The sequence below is a fragment of the Lactuca sativa genome, chromosome 3 (assembly GCF_002870075.4).
Source record: "Lactuca sativa cultivar Salinas chromosome 3, Lsat_Salinas_v11, whole genome shotgun sequence".
NCBI classification, from domain to species: Eukaryota; Viridiplantae; Streptophyta; class Magnoliopsida; order Asterales; family Asteraceae; genus Lactuca; species Lactuca sativa.
This window is the reverse complement of record NC_056625.2, coordinates 94,076,410-94,103,571: the sequence shown is the minus strand read 5'-3', so window position 1 is coordinate 94,103,571 and position 27,162 is coordinate 94,076,410.

Below are 27,162 nucleotides of genomic sequence, written 5' to 3'. Positions count from 1 at the left end.
ATTTGCACCCAGTGGTCTTACGTCCGGGCAGATTATCAACCAAATTCCAAACTTGGTTGTCATACATGGACTGGATCTCGCTGTCCATTGCCTCTTTCCATTTCGCAGACTCCGGGCCTGCCATGGCTTCCTTATAGCTATTAGGTTCATCAAGGTTTGTTAGTGTACCATCACTAATATACGTATCCCCTTCTGTAGTAATATGAAAACCATAAAACTGGGGTTGAACTCTAACTCTTTCGGAACGTCTAAGAGGTAAGGACTCGTCAATCGATTTAACCGGAGTTTCCTCCTCGGGTTGAGTGCCAGCGGTAGAGGTTCCTTCATTTATCGTCTCTTGAATCTCTTCAAGCTCGATTTCCCTCCTATTGTCTCCTTGGCTTATGAGTTCTCACTCTCGGAAAACTCCTCTCCTCGCAACGAAGACAACATTGTCTTTCGGTCTATAGAAGAGATATCCAAAGGATTTATGCGGGTAGCCGATGAAAATACATCGCTCACTACGAGGTTCGAGCTTGTCGTGTGTATCTCGTCTTATGAAAGCCTCGCAACCCCAAACCTTGATATGTGCTAACGAGGGAGCTTTCCCTGTCCACATCTCGTGAGGCGTTTTGGCAACCTTCTTAGTAGGGACTCAGTTAAGGATATGGGCGGCAGTCTCTAAGGCATACCCCCAAAAAGAGATAGCTAGTGAAGCACGACTCATCATAGAGCGAACCATGTCTAACAATGTTCGATTACGCCTTTCTGCCACACCATTCAACTGCGGTGTCCTAGGTGGCGTCAATTGCGAAACTATTCCACACTCCTTGAGATAGTCGTGGAATTCAAGACTTAGGCACTCACCTCCTCGATCGGATCGAAGCATCTTGATTTTTTTGCCCAATTGATTCTCCACTTCATTCTTGAACTCTTTGAACTTTTCAAAAGTTTCTGACTTTTGCTTGATTAAGTAGATATACCCATATCTACTATAGTCATCGGTAAAAGTCACATAGAAGCGGTTCCCATCCTTCGTGGTTGATCTAAACGGTCCACATACATCGGAATGTATTAGGTCCAATAGACCCTCACCCCTTTCACATGTACTTGTGACGGGTGACTTAGTCATCTTTCCAAGAAAACAAGACTCGCATGTGTCATCTTCCCTTAGGTCGAGTGACTCCAACACTCCATCCTTTTGGAGTTGGGCTATGCGCTTCTTGTTGACATGTCCAAGACGACAATGCCACAAGGATGCTCTATCCATACCATTGGAAGAATCCATGTATAAAACATCATTTCCTAAGTTATCTACAATCATAACAGTTTCACAAATTCCATTACACGATATTGATTCAAAATATAAGACACCATTTAGATAAGCAAGAATAGAACCATTCTCATTATTAAAAGAAAATCTAAAACCTTGTCTAAACAAACCATGAAAAGAAATGATGTTTCTATCCGTTTCTGGCGAATAGCAACAATTGTTCAAATCTAAAGATAAACCATTCCTAAGCACTAAAGAATATACTCCAATCTTGGTCACAGGCGACGATCTTCTGTTCCCCATGATTAGATTTATTCTTCCATGCTCCACATCCCTATTTCTTCTTAGTCCCTGCAAATCAGAACAAATGTGGTAACCACAACCGGTATCAAGGACCCAAGAAATAGAATGAGATGAGTCATTAGATTTAATTGTATATATACCTGCGAAAGATGGCTTGATTCTTCTTTCCCTAATGGCTTGCAGGGAGTCTGGGCAGCTTCTCTTCCAATGCCCTATTTTATGGCAATGATGGCTCTCTGCCTCCTTAGGGTTAGGCTAGGGTTTAGCAGTATCAACTTTGGTCCCACTAGAAGAGGAACCATCTCGGGACTTTCCCTTGCGGTGGCTCTTAGACGGAGCCTTCCTCTTCTTACCTTTTCCTTGTCTAATGGCCAAAACAGGAGCAGCGGGTGGATTGGGAGCGGGTGCAACAGACGTGTCCTTGAGGTTGCTTTCAGAAACCCTAAGGAGACCTTGGAGCTTGCTTAGGGTGACCTCTTCTTTGTTCATGTGGTAGGTCATCCTAAATTGATTGTAACACGGAGGCAAAGAGTGAAGCACCATGTCGATCGCCAAGTCTTCCTTAATGTCAACATTCAACTTGCGAAGACGGTCGACATACCTTTGCATCTTTTGAAGGTGCACGGTAAGAAATTCTCCATGACCCATTTTGGCGGAAATCATGTTAGTGAAAATCTCGTAACGCTCTTGCCTCGCGTTTTGGTGGTATCTCTCCAACAAGTCTTGGTGCATTTCGTACGGATACATGTCCTCATAGGACTTTTGGAATTCGACATTCATGGTGGCTATCATGATGAAATGTACCTTCGTTGCATCACGTTCATGAGTCTCAAAAGCAGTCATTTCAGCCGGAGTAGCGATTTTTGGGTTGATTTTCTCGAGCTTCTCATCTAGGACATACTCCTTGTCCTCATAGCGAGCAATTGTGCGAATGTATCTTATCCATTTGCTAAAGTTCGTCCCATCGAAAGTCACCTTTTGACAAAGGCTCATCAATGTGAATGAACTAGCAGCAACGTTTTTTGTGTTCCACATCTACAAATAGAAAGGACAAAGATAGATTAGAATATGAATCTCTAATTATCACCCAATAAGAAAAATTAGGGCTAGGATCCAACAACAATATTTACATATTAGAAAAGGGATGCCGTAATCTAACATGCAAACAATTTTGAAGGTAAGTGAATGATGATTCACTAATTCTCCACCGCAAAAACATAACTTTAAGTTCTAAATGTATTGAGAATTCCTAGGTTTGGATGAGATTCATTGAAACTTTTCAATGGCATGTTTAAATATCGATATTCCCCTCTCGTTTGTAATTGTGATACCGAGGATCACAAAGTGGGTGTGAATTACCATGCAAATTTACATGGTGAATTCATTGTAACGATCACCTATTCGATGTGCCGATAAACCACACACGCTCCATCGAACTATGATAAACAATGAATCACCCTTTTCCACCTTTGCCTAGAACCAATTAGTGTGTCGGTAAACCACACACGCTCCACTAACTTCTTAGCAAGGGTGCAAAGTGAAATTTCATGGGATTGCATCAATTCACTTTTCCTAAAGTAACTAAGATTGGGAAATTTATGAAAAACATGTAGTTACTTTGTATTTTAAATTATACTTTTAATGAAGAGATGAGGTTGCCCTATCCTACCCGTTCGGCTAACGACCCTCCACTGATCAAGCAAGCGGTGGTTGTGAGTGTACACCCATTAAGCGCCATTTTATAGGCAGCAACCTTATACCCACCTTATAGACCCGCTTCGTGAATGAGGCCTACTAACGGTAAGACTAGCATTTTAATTATACACACACACACACACACACACACATATATATATATATATATATATATATATATATATATATTATACACACACACACATATATATATATATATATATATATATATATATGTATATATATATTAATCTTGTAATATTAAATTAGTATAGAGTTGAATTTTAAACTTGTAAAAATTCTAGTGTTTGAAATTTAGATTGTCTAAATTAAACTTTTAATCACAAAGCATAAATCTCAAAACTTGAGGGCAAGTTTTAAACTTTTCAAAACATAGAGGATCAAATAACAAATAATCCAAATTAACAATTAATCACATAATTATCCATATTTGATTTATTTAATGATTTCTTGCAAAACAATTTACCAATTAAATTAAAATAATTAATCAATTATCATAAAAGGAAATAAATATTTAATTAATTGATAAATATCTTGAATTAGGTCAAGAATATACTCATATATATCATAAAATTGGATTTATATTGATCTAATATGATTAAGGCAAGTATCTCAAAGATAAACAGCAAGAAATCCCGAAGTTTCCTCTTTCTGACGCTTAGACTCGCCGAGTACCCCAATGGACTCGCCGAGTCCACTATGGAAACCAACCAGGCTCTGATACCACTGATGGGTTTTATCCATATGAACATTCCTATGTGCACATGCAACCCTAATGCTTGGATCTAGGTTTCTCTAATTGAACATACATTGAATCAAAGACTTCTAATGGCTAATAGAGTACAATAACAATATGAAATCAGAGTTAGAAGTTTACCTTGAATCACTTGCTTGATCTTCTTGTTCTTGGAGCTTTAGAGTCACAATTGTCACTTCTCTAATGGCTTACAAACACCAACTAGCAAGAGGATGATTTAGGAGAGAGGAGAAGGGATCAAATCGGCCAGGGTTTCTTCGCTAAGCAGAAGTGCCGATTTCCCTTGACCCTTGGGGTCTATTTACACTTGTAAGGCTCCTAGGGTTTCACCCTTAAACCCTAATTGGATAACTTAAACCCTAAGCAATCCTAATCCCTTCCATGATAAGCCTTGGACGATTTTAAGGCCTATACAAAGTCCTTAAAACCGGCCATCATTTATCCATAAGGGATTTATAGCCCAAAGTATAACTATCACACAATTGACAGTTTATACCCCTTTATTCAATTAATCTCTTTAAGTCACCAAATTAATTCCTAATTAATTTATGACTTATATTAATCAAATAATAATATTATTCATTATATTATTCTCATAGTATATTAATAATATTCCTTCTCTCATATAAATCATCCTGTCAAGTTGCTATGGTGAAAGCAAACCAAAAGGACCATGCACAACGGGGTCAAATACTTGCCCAATATAGTTGCAGCCTTAGACACTATTCCAACAATAAGTACTAATGACGACAACAAACTGGTGCAACATTTTTTTTGTTGATTAAGTGCAACAAATGATATTTGGTTTGAATCAAAATACATGAACAAGAGGACACACTAATAATTCAACTTCGTGACTGTACATCATGGAAAATATATACTGTCATATCTTCATCTTCATCGGTTTCTTGAAAGTAAAAAACTTGATTTCTTGAAGGGCAATTAAAACCCAAATCCCCTTCTTCTTCAAAGTTTAATGATTTCGAGAAATATAGAATGGTATTAATATAAGCAACCAAAAAAAATAGTAAATCAATAAGTATTGGTTTTGTTCTACATAAAATAAATAAATAAAAATTGAGGAGGTATCGAGAGTGAGTAGATGATGTGGGTTTCTTTTGGCGGCGGGATTACTCGGCTTCAAAAAAGAATAAATAAAAATTTAACAAAATCAGATGAGAGAGAGAGAGAGAGAGAGACAGAGAGATACTGTAGGACCTGGTGGTGGTGTCGATTACTGTTGGAGGTGTCGGTAACTCGGCTTCAATGACAGATTGCAGAAAGATGGATTGCAAAATTAGGGTGGGTGTGAGATGAGCGAGGGCATCTCATTTGAATGGGCTTGACAAGGTAGATACTAATGCGGAACGAGGCAGAGCATCTTGTTTATCTAGAACGACTGAGAAAGAGAAAGATAGGGATTTAGGGCTTTTTTTTAGAGAGAGACAGATAGGAGAGAGCAGCGTTGGTGGTTCAGTGGTGGCGTGGCAAGGGAAAACGATGGTGGTGTGTAGTCTTAAGGTTTTTCGATTGTGGGAGTAAAACGGGAAATAATTTCAGCGAAGGAGACGAACACCAACTGATATAAGGGAAAATGAAACAAAACTGAAAGATTTTTCCTGGATCTAACGCTTTAAAGATGACTCACAGGGATGAAAGTACTGGGTCAAAAGAACTGCCAGAAATAAGGAAGCATATGCTTTCAAAATCAACATATTAGTTTTTTTGACCTTTTCAAATGTTTGACCGGATAAGATTAGTATTTTTGCAATGCATAAAATCATTGTACATGATGAAGTAATGACTTGTACCTCTTAAAATTCAGCTTTTGACTAAATTTACATAATAACTAATATATATATATATATATATATATATATATATATATATATATATATATATATATATATATATATATATATAGATATGTGTGTGTGTGTAAACTCAAAGTACGTTGCTATTTACTACATTTACCATCTAAATATGGAAAATGCACCAAATGGCAATGTACTTCGGTTTTTGGTAAAAGAATCAAAACGAAAATGTAAAGCACGTCGAAAATAAAAACTTAATGTGAAGCACATAAAAAATAAAATCTCAAAGTTAGCATAAATGAGCAGTTAAGTACATAAAAACAAACTACATTTTCACCATTTTATCGATATAACTATTGACCTATAATTTTTTTTATGATTATAATAATATAACTTTGGTACTACATTAAGAAAAAAAAAAGTTAAAAGTGTTTAATCACTGCATGAATTAGTAACTTCATTGCTCCACTAACTATTTTAGAGAAACTATAAATTGATAAAAATAGATACAAATTATTCCATTATGAAACATAAATCAACATTTAAGTATTAGCAAAACTGGTAACGATGAAGAAAGTATTATGGCAATAACAAAATCAACGTTATAATACTTTTTCTTGTTGTTCCATAATTATTTCAGTCGGTTTTAGTTGGACGATTTACAAACTTGTGTCCAGATGGGTGTAAGGGTATTTTGGTCAATTATTAAAAAAATAATGATACAATTACATGTCATTAATGTAAACATTCGACAATTTTTTTTGTCTCACCTGTAACATGATCTTCAATGCATTAAAAGATTGTTTCCAATTAACGACGATGTTGGGCCACTGTGACTTCATTCTTAAGCATAATGGGGAAATCTATGAGAATATCCAATGCGGTCGAAAAAATATTACAAGTTTTTAATATACTTTTAAATCAATTAATACACAACAAAAAAATAAAAAAAAAAAAGATTTGTTTAAACCAATGAAACGAAGGCAGCATAAACCGAACTGGGACTCTCTGCAATGGCAGATGAGTTGAACATTTGTTGGCACTTTGTTCTTATTTCATAAGTTCCTTTTCAAGTTTGGTCCCATGTTCAATAAAAGGTAGGGAATTACAAATAAAACCACTCCATATCGCTCTAGTATAACATATGTTTACTTTTTCTTCCTTCATTTTCCTGATTTATGGATCAATCAAAAAAAAGCTTGACACAGATGAATAAAAAAGTTAACTAAATAGTAAAAGTGTTTCTGCTTTTTCCAGAATTATTGGTTTTGGTGTTGAGTATGACATTTGGAGTATATAATCTACCATGTGTATTAAAAACGCCTTACTAAAAAAAATGATCGGTGAGACTAACCTTTCATTTTTCGGTCAATTGAATCGCCATATTTGCAAGTAGAGTTTGGGAAGACAAAGACTGACGACAACCGTTGCTCATCTTGTATCGAAATCCTAAGCACCTCATGAAACTTATTAAACATAAGATTTGCGTTGGTTAAATAGACATGGTAGATTATATGTTCCAAATGTCATACTCAACTCCAAAACCAATAATTTCAGATGAATAGGAGGTAGAGAAGCATAAAAAAACGCAAAAAATGGTTGAACCCCAGAACATGAAACTCCCAACAATAATTTCTAGCTCTAGACCATCAGTATAACTTCAAAATTATGTTCTTGTTAATCTGAATTAGTGACCTTTTGAGCGACGGTGCTATACATATCTGACGTTGAGGCCAACACATTCAAAATGAGTGAATTCAAAGTACATTACTATTTAATGCATTTATAACCTAAATAAGGAAACTGCACAAAATGGAAATGTACTTTGTTTTTTGGTAAAGAAATTGCCAAAAAAGCGAAAAAATAGGTGTGAATTCAAATTACACTGCTATTTAGGGTATTTAACTCCTAAAAATCGATGATGAACTTAGTGACAATGTAGTTAGATTTTTGGTAAAATAAATCCAAAGAAATAAAACATGTAAATTGAAAGCACATTGCTATTTACAACATTAACGAAATGAAAACAAATTGAAAAAAAAGTGTAAACTCAAACTACATTGTTATTTAGTGCATTTAGCATGTAAATGTGAAAAATCCAACAAATAGCAATGTATTTTTTTTGGTAACAAAAATGAAATCAAATTGCAATCTTTATTAAAAAAGTATGTCAGGGCCCTATAAACGACTATAAAAAATAATCATGAAAGTTTAAGCATGAGCAGCTACATCTTCTTCATCATAAGCACCTTTAATTTTTTGCAAAAAAATGTTATACAAATCTTCATTATAAACTTTTATTAATTTGCTAAGAATATATATGAAATGTATCTCAACTTACCAAGATAATCTGGTTTGAATTAAATTAGCATTCTATCAAGTCAACCACCAATTACAAAATTGACAAAAGCATCAAAAACAACAATAAATGCATTAATATCTTGTTTTAATTTTATATTAAAATAGTTTGAAAAATATAATGGAGATATAATTATTCAAAAAAACGAACCTGAATATTATAAGGGTAAAGCAAAAAATTGTGAACTTCAAGTGGATTAGGCAAATAACAAAGAACACCACCATGAAGCGGTTATACTCCCTGAATCGATAAAAGATATATGATAACAAATTAAGAAAATTTTAGCACCATCCGGTGACCAACAATGTCATTGATGATGTGGTGGGATGGTGGTTGCATGTTATTTATACTAAATATATTAATGTTAAATATGTAACGCCCGAATCTTGGTATGTAATTTAAACCAAATTATTCATTTTACAAAGGGACTCGATGAGTTGGAGGCCCTAAACTCGTCGAGTAGAAACGGATCTTGGATGCGGGACTTGAAGTCTACTTGACGAGTAGGGATGCCAGAGTGAAACCCTAATATTCAGGGTTTGCACCCTATTTAAGGACCTTAACACTTTATTATGGCCTCCCTCATCGCCTGCATCAATCTAGAAAAACCATAATTCGTGATCTTGAGCCTTTTGAGTGTGTGTGAGTGAAAAGAGAGTGATTCCTTGGTATTTACTTGAAGGAGTGGAAGTTAGAAGTGCTTGGGTGAAGGAAGAAACTTTGGATCCAGAGAGTTCTTTGTTAAATTAACCTTGTTGAGGTATAAAGTCTATACCTTGACTATTCATTTACTAGATCTCTTCATGCAGTAGTTTAGGTCCTTAAGGAGTCTATTTTGGAACCATTCATGGATGCAAGCATGTTTTGGAGTTATGACTTCAAATCCAAATGTCCATGGACTTATGAGACCCAAAGTTGCCAACTTTATTAAGTCTTGGCCCTTTTCCATGCCTTACATCTCTTTAAAAGTTGAGTTTTGGTATTATTAGCTTCATGGCACCATGCATGAACATAAAGTTAGCAACTTTATGTGGTAACTTATTCCTAGTGGACCAGATCTATGGTTTGGAAGCATTGAACCCGACTAGAAACTACTGAATGGGTTTTGACTATGGGGGACTTGACGAGTTTTTCATACAACTCGTTGAGTTGTGTCGTGGTCCCCCAACCTTTTCTGTTACTGAGAGGACTCCTTGAGTCTAGGAGATGGCTCAACGAGTTGGCCATGGTTTTGGATTATGAAGATTGAGGAACTCAACGAGTTCAAGGAGGGACTCGGTGAGTTGTGAGAGAAATGTCCCGACTTTCTATGAAGGGGAACTCAACGAGTTCATGAAAGAACTCGACGAGTAGGATTTAGATTTCCAAAGTTTATGGATCAAGGAACTCGACGAGTTGATGGACCAACTTGGCGAGTTGAGTCAACCAGGATGTTGACTTTGACTTTAACCTTTGACAAGAGTTGACCCTTAAAGGGGTTATGAGTATGAACGAGTAATTAAAAGAGATTTTATGTGTAGGGGTTTGAGGAGAATTGATCCCAGATCCGAGGACAGTTCAGCTACTTCACGACATTGAGGTGAGTTAACTTCCAATAGAAGTGGGTCAAAGGCACCAATGTCGACCCACTAGTAAAATAACTTGATGATGTTTTCTATAAATTGTTTTATGCATCGTTGTATCAAAAATAAAAATTTTGGTTTAGAATTTTGGGATGTAACGTGTTGGTATCAGAGCCTTGGTTTGAAGGATTCGGACACACCTTCGGGGGTGTCTGGACTCAAATCGAGGGTTTGAAAGATTTTTTTTACAAGAAAATAGTTTTTCTAAAATTTTAAAATAAAGACTTTTGAGAAAGAACAAGGTGTGTGATGCATGGAATCGGCTGAGGTCAAGTAAGTTTTTCCCAAGATACCCATACATGTATGTTATGATATATGATATGATTATGAGAGCTGCATGCTAGATTAGGGCTGAGGATCTTGGAAGGATGCCTTATATGCCTATTATATGTGTATGAGAATTGCATGCTAGATTAGGGCTAAGGATCTAGGAAGATGCCTTATGTGCCTGCTATATGTACTTATTGAATTACATACTAGAACTGATTAGTCAATGATATGATAGCCTGAATAGGATACGCTTTTTTTGGTTACTCAATGCCCAAATGTTGCTTGCTCTATGCTTTTAGGAGTTTTAGTTATCTTTAACTAATTAGTAAAAAAATACGTTAAGTTACATATTGCGAGGACTAAATAATTTCAGAAGGTTAGGTCTAGCCCTATTTCCCAGCTCTTGTTTGAGTCCAACCGTTGTAGGTAGGAACTCTAATACGAAGAATTATCTGGTCTTAGTGATATGTAATGGTATTCGCAAGCTAGTTAGGTAAAGGTAGCAGGGATTTCCTATGCAGCTGATGATGGAGAATAGGCCGGAGAGTTACCCTAGGGTAAGCCTAGGATGAGATTAGTGCAATGAGCAGTAGTAGTGAAAAGGACTTGGTGAAGTCAAGGAAATCCTTTAGGAAAGTACGGATAGAGGCTGAAGGTAGTATGGACCCGTACTACTGAAAGTAGAGGATCCATACTCAAGTCAAGGAGGGTTGAGATAAAACTAGGGAACTTGTAGAGTGTGAGATACCTGTCGGAGTTATGTATGAACTTGACGATTACATGTTTTGTTTCAAAATGGTGGTGACACGTCACGGAGCCGGAGGTTGAGGGTCTGGGTCAGGATCAGGTTCAGGTTTGGGTGCAGGTTCTGATCCAGTTGATGACGGACTATGCGAGTTCATCACGTTCGAGATTATGAGAGGCATCCCTGAGGCGACCACGGTGATTTTCGGGTCGATCAAGGAAGGGATCTGTAACACTCTAAATTTTCAAACAAAATTTTCATTTTTACAACAAAATAAAAACACAATCTCACATTTCTCAAATCACAAATGTATAAGTTGTTTAAAACACAAGACAACAAATATTTGATAATATCCCATAATCATCAAAACATAATCTCAAGATGGTGTGTACAATCATGTCGGTGCCTTCTCACTATCGTGAGGGGTACCTGAAACACATATCACACAACACAGTAAGCACGAAGTTTAGTAAGTTCCCCAAAATACTACACACAAATAATTAGCCTCTCATGTCTATATCTCATAAAGACCCTCCGATCCATGTGTCTCAGTGAGGACCCTCCGAACTCACGACTCCGGTTGGACCCTCTGGTTCTAACCAATAAAGAACAAAATAATATACATCATAAATCACAATGACAAATTGATAATATGACGTAAATCAGCATAAGCATATAAGACCCTCCGGTCACAGTGTATTACCACTTATGTAAGTATAGTGAGAAGGAGTAAAGTAATATATCCCACACTAGAACTGCTGGTCTAGACTCCGCCTACACATATCACAATCATCTCTACTTACCAATTATATATAACGTTAAGCTAACTCCTATACTAAATCTCCGTAAAGGGTGAAAGAGCATTTTACCCCTCCGTCTTCTCCATAGTCCACAACTTGACCCAACCCTAACAGTCAACGGAAGTCAACACTCAAGTCAACAGTTCAAGTTGACTCAACTCGTCAAGTGCAGCTCATGAAACTCGTCGAGTACTCAATACTCAGAAATCACGATAACCCAATTCAACTCGCCGAGTTGCTAGCCAACTCGTCGAGTCCATTAATAGTCCAGAAGACCGGGGAAAAACCCTAACCACTCATCGAGTTGTCTCATCAACTCTTCGAGTTCACTCTGAATCCAAAAAAGGGGAAAACCCACCTCAATTTGTCGAGTTGGATGCCCAACTCATCGAGTTCCTCAACCCTTTCTCATTAAACTCATTCTAGTCGATTCCAATTCTCCAAACTCCAAATCTGACCTCCTAGGATGGAGTTACCACTTAAAGTTGCTAACTTTACGATCATGCAAGGCCTCAAGAAGGGTTTAGGACATGAAGACGGGTCAAAGCTTCATAAAGCTTGAAGCTTTACGTACATGGGACGTAGAGAAGTCCAGATCTGAAACTCATACCCCCTGGAAAGCTTAAGTCGAGAATGACCCTCATTTTGCACCAAAAACCCGTAAAATCACATAAGAAGAGATCTAAGGAATGGAAAGCCAAGGTAAGGACTTTTGCTCTCGAAATAGGTGCTACAACTGTATGAATGCTAGATCTAAGGACTCCTCCTTATTCCAAGCTCTTCACTCTTCAAGCTTCCTCCAAGAATGCACACTTTTGGCTTCAAACACTCAAAATATGGGTTAGCTCACTAGGGTTTCACTCTGGTCGTGATAGAGTGATGAGGGAGGTGGGGTGAAGGAGTTAAAGTCCTTTAAATAGGGTGAAAACCAGAATAATTAGGGTTTTCTCTAAACAGCGTCAACTCGTTGAGTCCAACTCTCCAACTCGGTGAGTAGGCTTCATAACTGAAACATCCCAAAAATACAGTCCAAAAAAATTCGTTTTAATTCATAATTGAAACCACAAATATCATCATCAAGTAAACATCATAAATCATGTATCTCAAGAACATCATATCAATTGTCAAAGTATCAAAATAGGACATCAAATATCATAGTGAAATATCCCAGGCTAGAAAACTGTGGTGTGTGCCATGCGATTATCCCGAGCCCTTCCCTTTGCTAGCAGAAGTACTTGAAACCGAAAATGAAGACTCTAATCATGAAGCTTAGTGAGCACCCCCAAACTACCACATACAATACAAATAACATATAACATATAACATACACTTCTAGACTCCGTCCAGTTGCATCGGGACGAACCCAACATCAGCTTACCCGGCATCGGGCTCCTACCTGACATCGGCCTTACCCCGACATCAGACCACGTCTGGCATCAGGCCTAGCCCGACATCGGACTTGCCCCGACATACACACAGCATATCCTATATCATAAACACATAACATAAGCGTATAACATAGGCATATAACATACATCGGGCTTACCCCGACATTAGAATTAGGCCCGAAACACATAACACTTAACATGCATGAATCACAAAGATATCAAGCATACATATACACTTCTTTGGACCGCCCCGACATCAGATCGAAGTAAGGAACACATAATCTACATCGGGCTACCCCCGGCATCAGACCGAAGTCCGGTATATGCTAACATACATAAATGGGCCGGCATTGGTGCTTTCGACCCATTCCTATTGAAGGAAAACTCACCTCTCAAACTGGATGCTGAACTCGTGCGTGAGGAATCTCCGATGGCTGTTCCAACGATTCCTTGGCTACATCTACAAAACATTTAGTCAAAAACTGGAAATCTATATAAGGGTAAAATGACCATTTTAACCCTGGTCAAAGTCAACGCTCTGGTCAAAGTCAACATTATGGGTTGACCAACTCGCCGAGTCAAGCATTCAACTCATCGAGCTCTTTAACTCAGAAATCCTAGAATCACGACTCCACTCGCCGAGTCGTTCCTCCGACTTGTCGAGTCCTATCGAGCTGCTCCTAGTTGGGACTCGGGACAACACGACCTGACTCGTCGAGTTCCCTTATGGAATCGATGAGTCCCTCTGTCTGTTTGGCTATCTAACAGATTAAGCCCCTGTTCTCTAACAGATTAACGGTAAAGTTTCCAACTTTACCCATTAATAGCCCTTCTTGAAGGGTTTAGCTAAAACCTTAATTCTTTTAGGACATAGATTTTGTACCAAAGCCATAATATCCCAAACCAAAGCATGAAAACCTAGATCTAGGGCCTAGATGCTAGTTAATCAAGTAAATCTCAAACTTGCTTCCATGCATGGCCTTTTAGGGCTAAAAAGGCCATATAAATGCTTGAAAGCTTGCATGGGGCTTCCATAGTCATAAAGTAAACACCTTTATGCCATTGAACCCCTCCTAGGTCCCAGATCTGAAATATAAGTCACTTGGGACGTCTAAATCCCAAAGACCATGGTTCTTGAACCAAAACCCTCATAAAATGGAAGTAAATAGATCTAAGAAAAGAATGATAAAGTTAGAGACTTGATTACTAGAAAATGTAGCAAATAGAGTGTAGCTTCTGGATCTACTCCTTCACTCTTGATCCCTATATCTTCTTCTTCTTCATTCAAAAGCTTCAAAAGTGCACAAAGATCACTCAAAATGGCTCACACACTCAAGGAAAGCTCTAGGGTTTCGTGGATAAGGTTTTAGGATAAGGAAGCTGGAAATGAGGCCAAGGGGTGGCTGTTAAGGAGCTGAAATAAGGTGCAATACCCCGAGATTAGGGTTTCGCTCTAGCTGAACAACTCGTCGAGTTGAGGGCTCATGACTCGTCGAGGGCACAACTCAAACCTAGCGCAAAATCTGCCCTCCACTCGACGAGTTAGGGCCACCAAATCGTCGAGTCCCTCTGTTAAAATAAATAAATAAGTGTGTTAAATGTGTACCAGTAACTAGGCGTTACAACTATCCCCCACTTGTCTCAGACTTCGTCCTCGAAGTCTGCTGTATCTGGAAACAACTGCAGGTAGTGCTCCCTCATCTCCTCCTCAGGCTCCCATGTCCACTTCGAACCCTTACAGTGTTGCCGTTGCACCTTCACTAGCTCAACCCTCTTGTTCCTTAGTTCCTTCGCCTTGCGATCCAGAATCGCCACCGGTCTCTCCATGTAATTCAGTCTGTCATCAAGCTGAATATCTTCTAAGGGAACAACCGACATGTCATTCACTAAGCATTTCTGTAGCTAGGAAACGTGGAAAGCGTTGCAGATCTGACGGAGCTCTGTTGGAAGATCCAATCGATACGCTACCTTGCCCACCCGAGTTATGATTCTGAAGGGGTCGATATATCTGGGGCCCAGCTTGCCGCGCTTTCGGAACCGTATGACACCTTTCCAAGGTGATACCTTTAGGAGGACCATGTCGCCCACCTGAAACTCCAAATCCAAACGCCGCTTGTCGGCGTAGCTCTTCTGCCGACTCTGAGAAGTCTGGAGCCTGCTCCGGACTTGTTGGATCTGCTCAGTGGTCTTGAGTACTACCTCAGTACTCCCCATGACTCTCTAACCGACCTCACCCCAACAGATTGGGGTCCTATACTTCCTCCTATAGAGCATCTCGAATGAAGGTCGATCTATGATGGAGTGGTAGTTGTTGTTATACGTAAATTCCGCTAACAGAGGATACGTATCCCAATTGCCACCAAAATCCAAAACACATGCACGAAGCACGTCCTCAAGAGTCTGAATCGTCCTCTCGCTCTGTCCGTCTGTCTAGGGGTGGAAAGTGGTGCTGAAGTGGAGGCGAGTATCCATCTCATTATGGAACCGCTTCCAAAATCTGGAAGTAAAATGGACATCTCAATCTAACACCACCGAGATAGGCACTCCATGTCGTGCCACTATAAATCTTGGCCATCTTCTCGGCTGATATGCTCTCCTGGATCGGGATAAAGGGAGAACTCTTGGTCAACCGATCCACGATGACCCATATCAAATCAACCCCGCGTATGGTCCTGGGAAGCTTAGTTATGAAATCCATAGTAATGTCCTTCCACTTCCACATGGGGATGTCTAACGGCTGCATCTTGCCATGAGGCCTCTGATGCTCAACCTTGACCTTCCTATAGGTTAGGCATCTATCTACGTACCAGGCTACATCCTGCTTTATACAGGGCCACCAGTAATCGGGTCAAAGATCTCTGTACATCTTCTTCGCCCCGAGATGGATGGAGAACCTGGATTTGTAGGCCTTATCCATCAATATCTGCCATACTCCTCCACAATACGGTAGCCAGACCCTCCCATGCAGGGTCAACAACCCACAAATGTCGTAATCAAAGGAGGCCACCTGGCCTATGATCCACTCGTACTTATGACGCTCCTCCTTTAGGCCCTCCATCTGTGCCTCTTGAATCTGTTCCAACAATCGTGTAATCACTATCATCCTCAGATAGATGTCTCGAATTAGGGCTGCTACCGCCTTGCGGCTCAGGGCATCAGCCACCACGTTGGCCTTTCCTGGGTGGTAGAGGATCTCACAATCATAGTCCTTCACCACATCTAATCACCGACGATGTGTCATGTTCAGATTCGGCTGATCCATGAGGTACCTCAAAATTTGTGGTTTGTGTAAATGGTACAACGGAAACCGTAGAGGGAATGCCGCCAAATCTTGAGGGTGAACACCACATCCCCAAGCTCTAAATCATGTGTCGGAAAGTAAGCCTCGTGAGGCTTCAACTTCCTCGAAGCATATGCTAGCACATGACCCCGCTGCATCAAAGATGCTCCTATGCCTGTGATCGAAGCGTTACAGTAAAATACGAAGTCATCAACACCCTATGGCGAGGTCAGAATCGGCGCCTTGCATAACCGTTGTCTAAGGGTCTCGAAGGCTGCCTGCTGCTCAGACCCCACCCGGAAAACCACCGACTTCTTGGTAAGTCGGTTCAAAGGAACTGCGATCTTGGAGAAGTCCTAAATAAATCTCCAATAATATCCCGCCAGACCCAGGAAGCTCCGAATCTCAGTTGCAAACCTCAGAATCTCCCACTGCATGACGACCTCTATCTTGGCTGGATCAACCAGAATACCCTTCTTGTTCACAAGATGCCCAAGAAACTACACCTCGCACAACCAGAACTCATACTTAGAGAACTCCACAAAAAGTCTCTCCCTCCTTAGCGTCTCCAGCACCTCTCTCACATGCTCCTCATGCTGCTCCTGAGTCTTGGAGTAAACCAAGATGTCATCAATGAAGACTATTACAGACCGATCCAACATCTGTCTGCATACATGGTTCATGAGGTCCATGAACGCGGCTGGAACATTGGTGAGCCCAAACAGCATCACCATAAACTCATAATGACAATAGTGAGTCCTCAAAGTTGTCTTCTACACATCATTGTCCCTGACTCGCATCTGGTGATACCCTGACCGTAGATCAATTTTGGAGAACGAAGATGCTCCTTAAAGTTGGTTACACAAATCATTTTTCCTAAGCAGTGGGTAACAGATATTCACCGTTACCTTGTTAGCTCCCGGTAGTCTATACACATGCGATCTAACCTGTCCTTCTTCTTCACAAACAGGATCGGGGCTCCTTATGGAGAACTGCTCGACCTGATAAAACCCTTGTCTAGCAGCCCTTGCAGCTGCATAGACAACTCCTACATCTCGGGATGTGCCAATCGATATGGTGCCTTGGCTATCGGAGCTGCACCAAGGACTAGGTCAATCCTAAACTCAACTTGTCTCTTCGAAGGTACCCCAGATAAATCCTCCATGAATACGTTCAGGTACTCTTACATTACTGGGAATACGTTCAGCTAGTGCGAACCCTCACTAGCTGCTACTCGTAGTCAGTCACTGCCTCATTGGGGATCAACCAATCCATACCTACTATCACCTTATTCCCACGCAGGGGAATAGGAACCAGGTCTAATGAAAATTGCTGATCAAATAACTGTAGCATACATCCTCTATGAACCCTCGTAACCCTGACGGTCCTATCATCTGCTATCTCCGCATCCAGTGCGTAATCCAGCTCCCCTGGAGCTCCTACAAATCGCTTGTTGAGTGCGAGCGACACAAAAGATCGGGTGGCACCCGAATCAAACTGTACCAAAGCAGATATATCGTTCACTAAGAATGATCCTATAAGAAAACATATAAACATAAGTAACAATCAATATCAATAAAGAGATAAAAGAAAGATACATACCTGTCACCACGTCAGGAGATGCTCATGCCTCCTCTATAGTAAGCTGAAAAGCATTACTTCACGCCATAGGCGCCTCAACCCGGACCTGGCGGCCATCTGTAATCCTCAATGTGGTAGGATAAGGTGTCGCCTCCTTCCCTGCTACTGCTATCACACCCCCAAACAGGAGCGGCAAAATTGTCCGATGGTGGATGACTTCATGTTAAGTATCACAACACATGCATCATTGTAATCAAAGTACCACAACCATTGCATTAATAAAGTATAAGTTTTACATGTGTATTCAAGTCATTGTATATATGACATCAAAAGTTATATAACAAAAGACATAAGACATGACTCTATACTGCTCCGTCTTCTCAAAAATCCTGGGGATGTACCTATCTACTAGTTCCTTGAGAATACAAGTGTTTTGAAAAAGAAAGTATCAACATTTAAGTTGGTGAGTGCATAAAATTTATGTTTAGAAGTTTGCTGTTTGTTTCTTGAAATAGTAATCATGTTTATTGTTCCAGAAAATCCAATATTTTCTAACATAACTGAAAAGTAGTTTTAATACCACAAAACTGTTCTATAAAAGTATTGTTGTACTATAAAACAGTGTAACATAGTTTGAATTCACAATAAACCTATATAAATAATGTTTTCTGTATCATTTATGTTTTCCATGTTCTGTAATTGTAGTCTTTGAAAACCCTATAAAAGTGAGTACGCCTGGCTCCACCAGCTGTAACTGTAAATTGCAATGTAGTACTAGAAATCGTATTATTGTAAAACCAGTACATTGCATTCATACTATATGGCTTAATTAATTATACACTAATCGTATTTGTTCATATCCTTTTGTGAGTTATTATAACCATGCTATGACTAGATGGCCTGATACGATGATTTGTAGGCGTCGGAACTTGTAACAACCCGATATTTCATCTCTTTGTAATGACCTAAAGAGTCAAGTATTGTAACCACCTTGGGGTAATAAAATTTACTTTGATAATAAATTGCCCAAAAGGTATCTATTTAAATTCCAATTATGTTTAATATCATTAAACCGGGATCATACTTAAAAAGAATGCCCAAACCCAGCTTCGTATGTTGAAGTTAAGATTTATCCAAGTCCGGCTTAGCAGCAGACAGCTAAAATCTCGAATCGGAGATCGAACGACTTTTGGCCAGAATGACCTAAACGAGAATCGAAGGTCTCGACAATGGTATATCAGCGGTAAAATGTCTGCCAAAAACCGACGTCAGATAAAGAAGTTATGAATTTTTAAAGAAATTCCTTAAACACAACGATTTATAAACTAAATAATAAAAATAATTTCGGAATTTGACAACGGAGTCTAAACGAAAGTTGTAGAGGGTAGTCTCACCTACGCGTGGATATAAAGACCATCGAAAACGGAGTTCGTATGAGGAAGATATGAATTTTTGAAATTTATTAAATAAATTATAATTATATTTAAATCAAAATGCTAGTAATATCCGAAGAGGAGTCGGCAGTAACCTCGTACGCCCAGCGTACCCAAGGGCCTTGGTCTCGGTCCGTCCACGTCGCCCCTATGCGAAGCTATTCGACCCGCCGTCGCATCCGACCCGCCGCCCCATCCGACCCGCCGTCCCATCCGAAGCCGAGGCAGTCGAGGACTCGCTCATGCATGACGTACGCGTACGCCCCGCGTACCGAGGCTTCTCAGACCCCCTATAAAAGGGATGCGAGGGTCTCCGGAAAAATTGCTCATTTCTTCTCACTTCTCTTGCGTTTTGCCTCGTTTTCCGTGCCCGTTCAAACCCGAAGCCCTGGTCATTTTTGCTCAAGTCCCGAAGGTCGATTTTACTCCAGAGATTTCTCGAGAATCCCGAGAAAATTCCGCTTCCCGAGACAAAACTCTACCCGTTTTCCATCTCGCTATCTTCAAACTTCCAAGTGAGTTCATACCCCTACAAACACTCTTTAAATACATTTTTAAATGCTTTCTATACTCTTTTAAGGGGGGAATACAAGTAAACATACGGTTATTATCGTGTATTTCATAGAATTTCACTTTACTCGTTTTTATCAAATGAATCACTTCTGATTTAGTACTACTATGTGAAAACTCTTGTCATACTTCGCATGCACTAGAAATTCCAAAGTATTCTTCGTTGTTAAACCGTTTTATACATTCTAAAAACTTATGATTTATGCTTTTTCAAACATTGTGAAAAAGGATAAACTTTGCATACAAAACTACTACTTTAATACCGACTTAGTTGAGAATCCATGAGACGTGTACAACTTCAAACACTGCCTTTTTGATAAAAGGTATCGCTACAAGTCCTGTCTATAACCAGAGTCTCCCGTTCGGAGAACGTGTCAAATGTGTATAGATCTATACGGGAAGTCATGATCCCGCGCCCTGACTGTTAGCTACAGTCCGTCTTTTGGGGTGACAGTTGTCATAACGCTACGACACCTGAAGAACGTCGCTACAGGCATATTATGTTTAGTATGGTTATAAAACTCATCAGATATACAATTATTATGGTATTACGCATTTATGAACGAGTAGCTATTAAAACTATTCTTCATCTAACAAGTGCGATCTTCGTATAGCTTTATTATATAAAACTATGCCACAACTTTTAAGCACGTCGGTTGCTTGTGATTTTCGGTCTTAGAGACTGCCAGTTATGTTAGGAAAATAAGGGTTTTTCCTACATCTAAAACAAACAACTAATTGGAAAATAAGGGATTTTCTTGGTGCAACTATTTACAACTTATAACACGAACATTCATATGCATTTCATACTTTTATAAGAAAATAAGAGTTTTTCTTGGAAAGCACAACAAATCATATCTCAACTATTAGGGAAAATATGGGATTTTCTGGATCTAATACATTCATTTTCAACCCAACGAATCATAACTCTTTTCATTTGAAAATACCGCGTTTTCTGGAAAACATACATGAACTTTCGAATGTCGTGCATTTTCTCAAAACACTACTTATGAACTCACCAACTTAATTGTTGACACTTTTTCTTTGAAATAACTTGCATTCTCAGGGAACCGCTAAGCAGGTTTGGAAATCAACTTTTGAGGATTAACGTGCTGACGTTAATTGCTTCTTTTGAAAGATGTTTATGTATTTATCTTTTGAACATGTAACGAATACAATTATGTAAACATTTTGGAAACCTTAATATGTATGGTGGTGTGTACTTTCCTTTCTATGAACTGCTATGATACTGAATATGACGTCCTCTGCCTCCGAACGTTTCCGCCGTTCTGGTTTGGGGGTGTGACAGATTGGTATCAGAGCATCGTTTATAGTGAATTAAGTATATCAAAACCATTTTTGGTATACAACTATAAACTCAACTGGGCAAAAACACTCTGAGAAGAGTCATACTTTTGAAATTAAATTTATTTAGTTTTTGTAAAGTAAGCATGCATTCATTTCGTACTAATAACAGTTTCACATCGGACCATTTTAGAAGTATTATAAATAAGTTGTGCAGTGCAGGTACGCCTTGGGACATGTAATTGGAACTGGGAAGGATATAGCCTGATCAACTATATTTGTCCAAGAGCCGACTAACGTATGCCAAGGAGTGTCTGCAATGGACAACAAATTTAAAACTTACCAAAAGCACATCATTACATAATTCTAAGGGAGTCTTGGTGTTGTCATCAACTATTAAACTTAAGGGTAAATTTCATGTACTCTAGCTTATAGTCAATTCTTAACCCTATTCTCGTACAGACTAAATGGCTGGATTCCATCACCCCAATGACCCCTACTTTCCCAACCAAGGCAATGGAGGATGGATCGAAGATGATCCCGAAGAAGACGAAGAGCCGATAGAATTGGATGGGGGAGATGACTCTGGTACAGATTAAGAGCCAGAGGTTATCAATCCACCGGCCCCACAACCTCCTGTCCATGTGAGGAACTTCCAAGGACCCACTCCTGTGTGGGGAAGTCACCTCCACCACTGGAGCCGACAACAAAGCTTACGCCCTCCCTACGACAGGTGCCGAGACTTTTATGATGTCAGAGGCGAAGGATCGGCAGATCGGGCACTTCCGGTCATGGTTGGCAAACTAGCCAACCAATGCTATCAATCTGGAGTTCAAGCCAACCGGATCCGCGAGATCAACGTAGAAGTGTAGGTCCACACTTCTGACATCCGTAGGCTGGATGGAATTCAGGACCATGCCCAACTCCAATCTGAGGCATTTCAGGCACAGATGATTGCAGCCCTAGCCGAGTTAAGGGAGCAACAAGCCGCTTTTGATAGGCGTCTAATGGAATCGAGGCAATCAGATGCGGAGTCAAGCTCCAAGCGCAACTTACGTCGCAAATAGTGCTTGCTAGGATTTCAAATTTTGTTATAAATTAGGACTTCGGATAAGAATATAATTTTCTTTAAAACTTTCTGTAATCGGAGACCTTTAGAAAGGTCAAAAAGTTTTGTCTAAACTCGGATGTAACACAACTATATGTTTAATATATATAGGACATATCTTTTTCTTGTTTTAATTATGTGTAGTCCGTTCAATTCATAAGTACATCTATTCAAACGTTATTTATGAATCAAGCTCAAAACCCTGTGTTGGCCAAACCAAATTCTTTATCTATTAAAGGAAGTTAACTCAATATCATTCAAATCGCAACCACCGAAACTTATAATATCTCATTTTCCTTTTGGCAGCGCAATGCCTCCTCGTAGATCAGCACGTACAAACGCAACTCCACCACCACCTCCACCACTACCATATGATTCGGCAATGGTCCAGGCTGCTATCACAGCAGCAGTAGCAGCAGCCCTCTCTCAAATAAACTCCAATGATAATGGAGGTACAGGAAGCAACACGAATCATCCCAATCGTGGTACCGGCCAGGGCCATGTAAGGGAATGTACTTACAAGGAGTTCTCAAACTCAAAACCAAAGACTTTTAACGGCGGTGGAGGAGTCATTGCACTAATGCAATGGTTCGAAAAGGCCGAAACAGTCTTCGAGATCTGCTCGTGCCAAGAAACAAGCAAGGTTAAGTTCGCTGCTTGCACATTCATAGTTCGAGCCCTCACTTGGTGGAAAAGCCATGTGAATTCAGTGACGCTCGCTGTTGCTAACGCCATGAGTTGGGAAGAACTGAAGGTTCTACTACAGGAAGAATACTGCCCAAGGGGCGAAGTGCAAAAGCTTGAGCAAGAGCTCTGGAATTACAAAATGGCTGGATCTGATCTAGTCGCCTACACAGCTAGGTTCAACGATCTCGCTGCTTTGTGCCCTACCATGGTCAACCCAGAATCAAAGAAGGTCGAAAGGTACATTTGGGGGTTGTCACCCTAGATTCAAGGGCATGTCCTAGCTTCCAACCCTATCACCTAGAACAGCGCTAAATGCCTGGCTCAACGCCTCATCGACCATGGAGTGAAACAGAGTACCATTGCAGCAACCACAAATCCACCTAGGGAGGCTCAGGGCCAGAGTAAGCCTTGGAACAAGAGGAGGGGACAAACCCTCCAAGAGAACCCCAAGAAACAACAAGTGGTAGCGACCCACGCTATTACTACACCTATCAACTCTGCCCCCACAAGTTCATACAATGGAAAACTACCGAAATGTAACCAGTGCAATTTCCATCACCACGGTCTCTGCCGTGACCTTCAATGCACCAGGTGCAATAAGAAGGGTCATACAGCCCGCTATTGCAAAGAGCCAACCCAACAATCCGCCCCCACTGCTAATACCGGAATAAGATGCGCCTGCTTTGAGTGCGGAGGCACAGGGCACTACCGCAGGGACTGCCCGAAGGCAAACAACAGGAATACCAGCGGAAGGGGCCGAGTTTTCGCAATGGGACAAGATGAAGCCATTGCGGACCCTACTGTTGTTACGGGTACGTTCCTTCTCGATAACTCGTATGCATGCATTTTGTTTGATAGTGGAGCGGAAAGGAGTTTTGTGAGTCACGACTTTAAAGGCATGCTAAAACCAATACCACAATCATTAAGTGAACCATTCATAGTAGAAATGGCCAACGGGAAAACCGAAGGCACTGAGGAGATATATTTAAACTGCATCCTAACTCTAAACGATAATCTCCTTCAAATCAACCTCATGCCAGTCTCGATTAAGAGTTTCGATGTCATCATTGGCATGGATTGGCTGAGTTCACATCGTGCGGACATTTTATGTTACGATAAGGCCGTTCGCCTTAATCTGCCAACCGGCGAAACCTTCGTTGTCTTGGGCGACAAACCTAGTACCACTCTTAGTATCATCTCAAGTATCCAAGCTCAGAAGTACCTATGCAAGGAGTGTCACACATTTTTAGCACATGTTGTAGATGTGAAACGCGAAGTCCAGGACGTCAAGGAGGTGCCCGACGTATGCGATTTTCCCGACGTATTTCCTGAGGACCTTCCAGGAATACCACCCGCAAGACAAGTCGAATTCAGAATCGATCTGGTTCCCGGAGCTACCTCAGTAGCCAAAGCACCCTATCGATTAGCCCCAGCAGAGATGCAGGAGCTATCCAGCCAACTGAATGAACTACTTGGTAAAGGATTCATCAGACCGAGCTTCTCGCCATGGGGAGCACCCGTGTTGTTCGTTAAAAAGAAAGATGGATCGTTCAGGATGTGCATCGACTACCGAGAACTCAACAAACTCACCATCAAGAACCGATACCCCCCTACCCCGAATCGACGACTTATTCGATCAACTCCAACGAGCCAACTACTTCTCCAAGATCGATCTAAGGTCGGGATATCACCAGCTGCGAGTCCTAGAGAGTGATGTTCCCAAGACGGCCTTCCGAACGAGATACAGACATTATGAGTTCATAGTGATGCCGTTCGGACTAACCAATGCCCCGACCGTATTCATGGATCTAATGAATCGGGTATGTCGTCCATTCTTGGATAAATTTGTGATAGTATTCATAGACGATATACTCATTTATTCAAAGAACAAAGAGGAACATAGTCAACACCTGAGACAAGTCTTAGAGACGTTACGAACTGAGAGACTTTATGCAAAATTTTCAAAATGTGAGTTTTGGATTAGAAAGGTGGACTTCCTCGGTCACGTGGTCAGCAAGGAAGGAATCCACGTGGACCCCTCAAAGATCAAGGCTATCAAAAACTGGTCTGCACCAACCACACCAACCGAAATTCGCCAGTTTATAGGTCTTGCTGGTTATTATCGAAGGTTCATCCAGAACTTCTCCAGCATCGCAAAGCCTCTTACCGCTTTAACCCAGAAAGGTGTGACCTACAACTGGGGAGAAAAGCAAGATGCTGCGTTTTAGACTTTGAAACAAGCCCTCTGCAGTGCACCTATCCTTTCTCTTCCGGAAGGGACCGAAGATTTTGTGGTGTATTGCGACGCTTTGAAGCAAGGGCTGGGCTGTGTGCTAATGCAGAGGGGAAAGGTTATTGCATATGCCTCACGACAACTGAAAAGGCATGAGGTCAATTACACCACTCATGACTTAGAACTGGGAGCAGTGGTCTTCGCTCTTCAAATCTGGAGGCACTACCTTTACGGTACCAAGTGCACTGTCTTTACAGACCACAAGAGTCTCCAACACATCTTCGACCAGAAGGAGTTAAACAGGAGACAATGACGTTGGTTCGAATTGCTCAACGACTACGAATGTGAGATTCGCTATCATCCGGGAAAGGCAAACGTCGTAGCCGATGCCCTTAGTCGAAAGGAGTACTCTGGCCGAAGAGTGAAGTCATTAGCCATGTCGATCCATTCACACCTGTCAGCGCAAGTCAAGGAAGCTCAAATAGAGGCCTTGAAACCCGAAAACGTGACAGTTGAGGCCCTTAGGGGAATGGACAAGAACTTAGAAATCAAGAGTGACGGAGCACGCTACCTCATGAACCGGATCTGGACACCCAAGTTTGGTGGGTTCAGAGAGGTAGTTATGAGCGAGGCACACAGGACCCCATACTCCGTACACCCAGGGTCAGACAAGATGTATCTAGATCTCAAACAACTCTACTGGTGGCCAAACATGAAAGCGGAGATTGCTACTTATGTGAGCAAGTGTTTAACATGCGCCAAAATAAAAATAGAACACTAGAAACCCTCAGGTCTACTCCAACAACCTGAAATACCTGAGTGGAAATAGGAGCAGATTTCCATGGACTTCATAACCAAACTGCCCAAAACTCAGAGTGACCAAGATACTATTTGGGTAATCGTCAACAGATTAACCAAGTCAGCCCATTTCTTACCGATCAAGGAAACTGATAGGATGGAAAAACTATCAAGAACCTACATCCGGGAGATCGTACGACTTCATGGAGTACCGATGTCCATCATCTCAGATAGAGACAGCAGGTTCACCTCCAGATTCTGGCAATCATTGCAAAAATCCATGGGAATAAGGTTGGACATGAGTACAACATACCACCCACAAACTAACGAACAGAGTGAGAGGACGATCCAAACCTTAGAAGACATGTTGCGAGCATGTGTAATCGACTTTGGTAAGGCATGGGATGTTCACTTACCTTTGGTCGAGTTCTCATATAACAATAGTTACCATACTAGTATCAAGACCGCTCCATTCGAAGCCCTTTACGACCGTAAGTGCAGATCACCTCTGTGCTAGACGGAAGTGGGCGACACGCAATTGGCAAAAGGCCTAGTCCCTAATAGCACCCTCACTGGTCCGGAGATTATCAGGGAAACGACTGAAAAGATCGTTCAAATACGAGAACGACTGAAGTCCTCAAGGGATAGGCAAAAGAGCTATGCCGACAAGAGACGTAAACCCTTGGAATTCCAGATTGGCGACCGTGTACTACTAAAGGTCTCGCCCTGGAAGGGCATGATACGCTTTGGAAAGCGTGGAAAGCTAAATCCTAGATACATTTGACCCTTCGAAATCATTTCGAGAGTTGGTCTAGTGGCCTACAAACTCCAACTTCCAATCGAGCTTAAAAAGGTACATCCAGTATTCCACGTATCGAACCTGAAAGTGCTTGTCCGACGAAACACTTGTAATTCCACTCGATGAAATCGAGCTAAATGAAAATCTTAACATTGTGGAAGAACCCGTCGAAATCATGGATAGGGAAGTTAAACGAACTAAACAGAGTCGCATTCCAATAGTAAAGGTTCGATGGAATGCTAAGAGAGGACCCAAGTTCACATGGGAACGGGAAGACCAAATGCAACAGAAGTATCCACACCTCTTCCTCAGTCCCTAAGACTTCTATTTTGTATTAAAAAT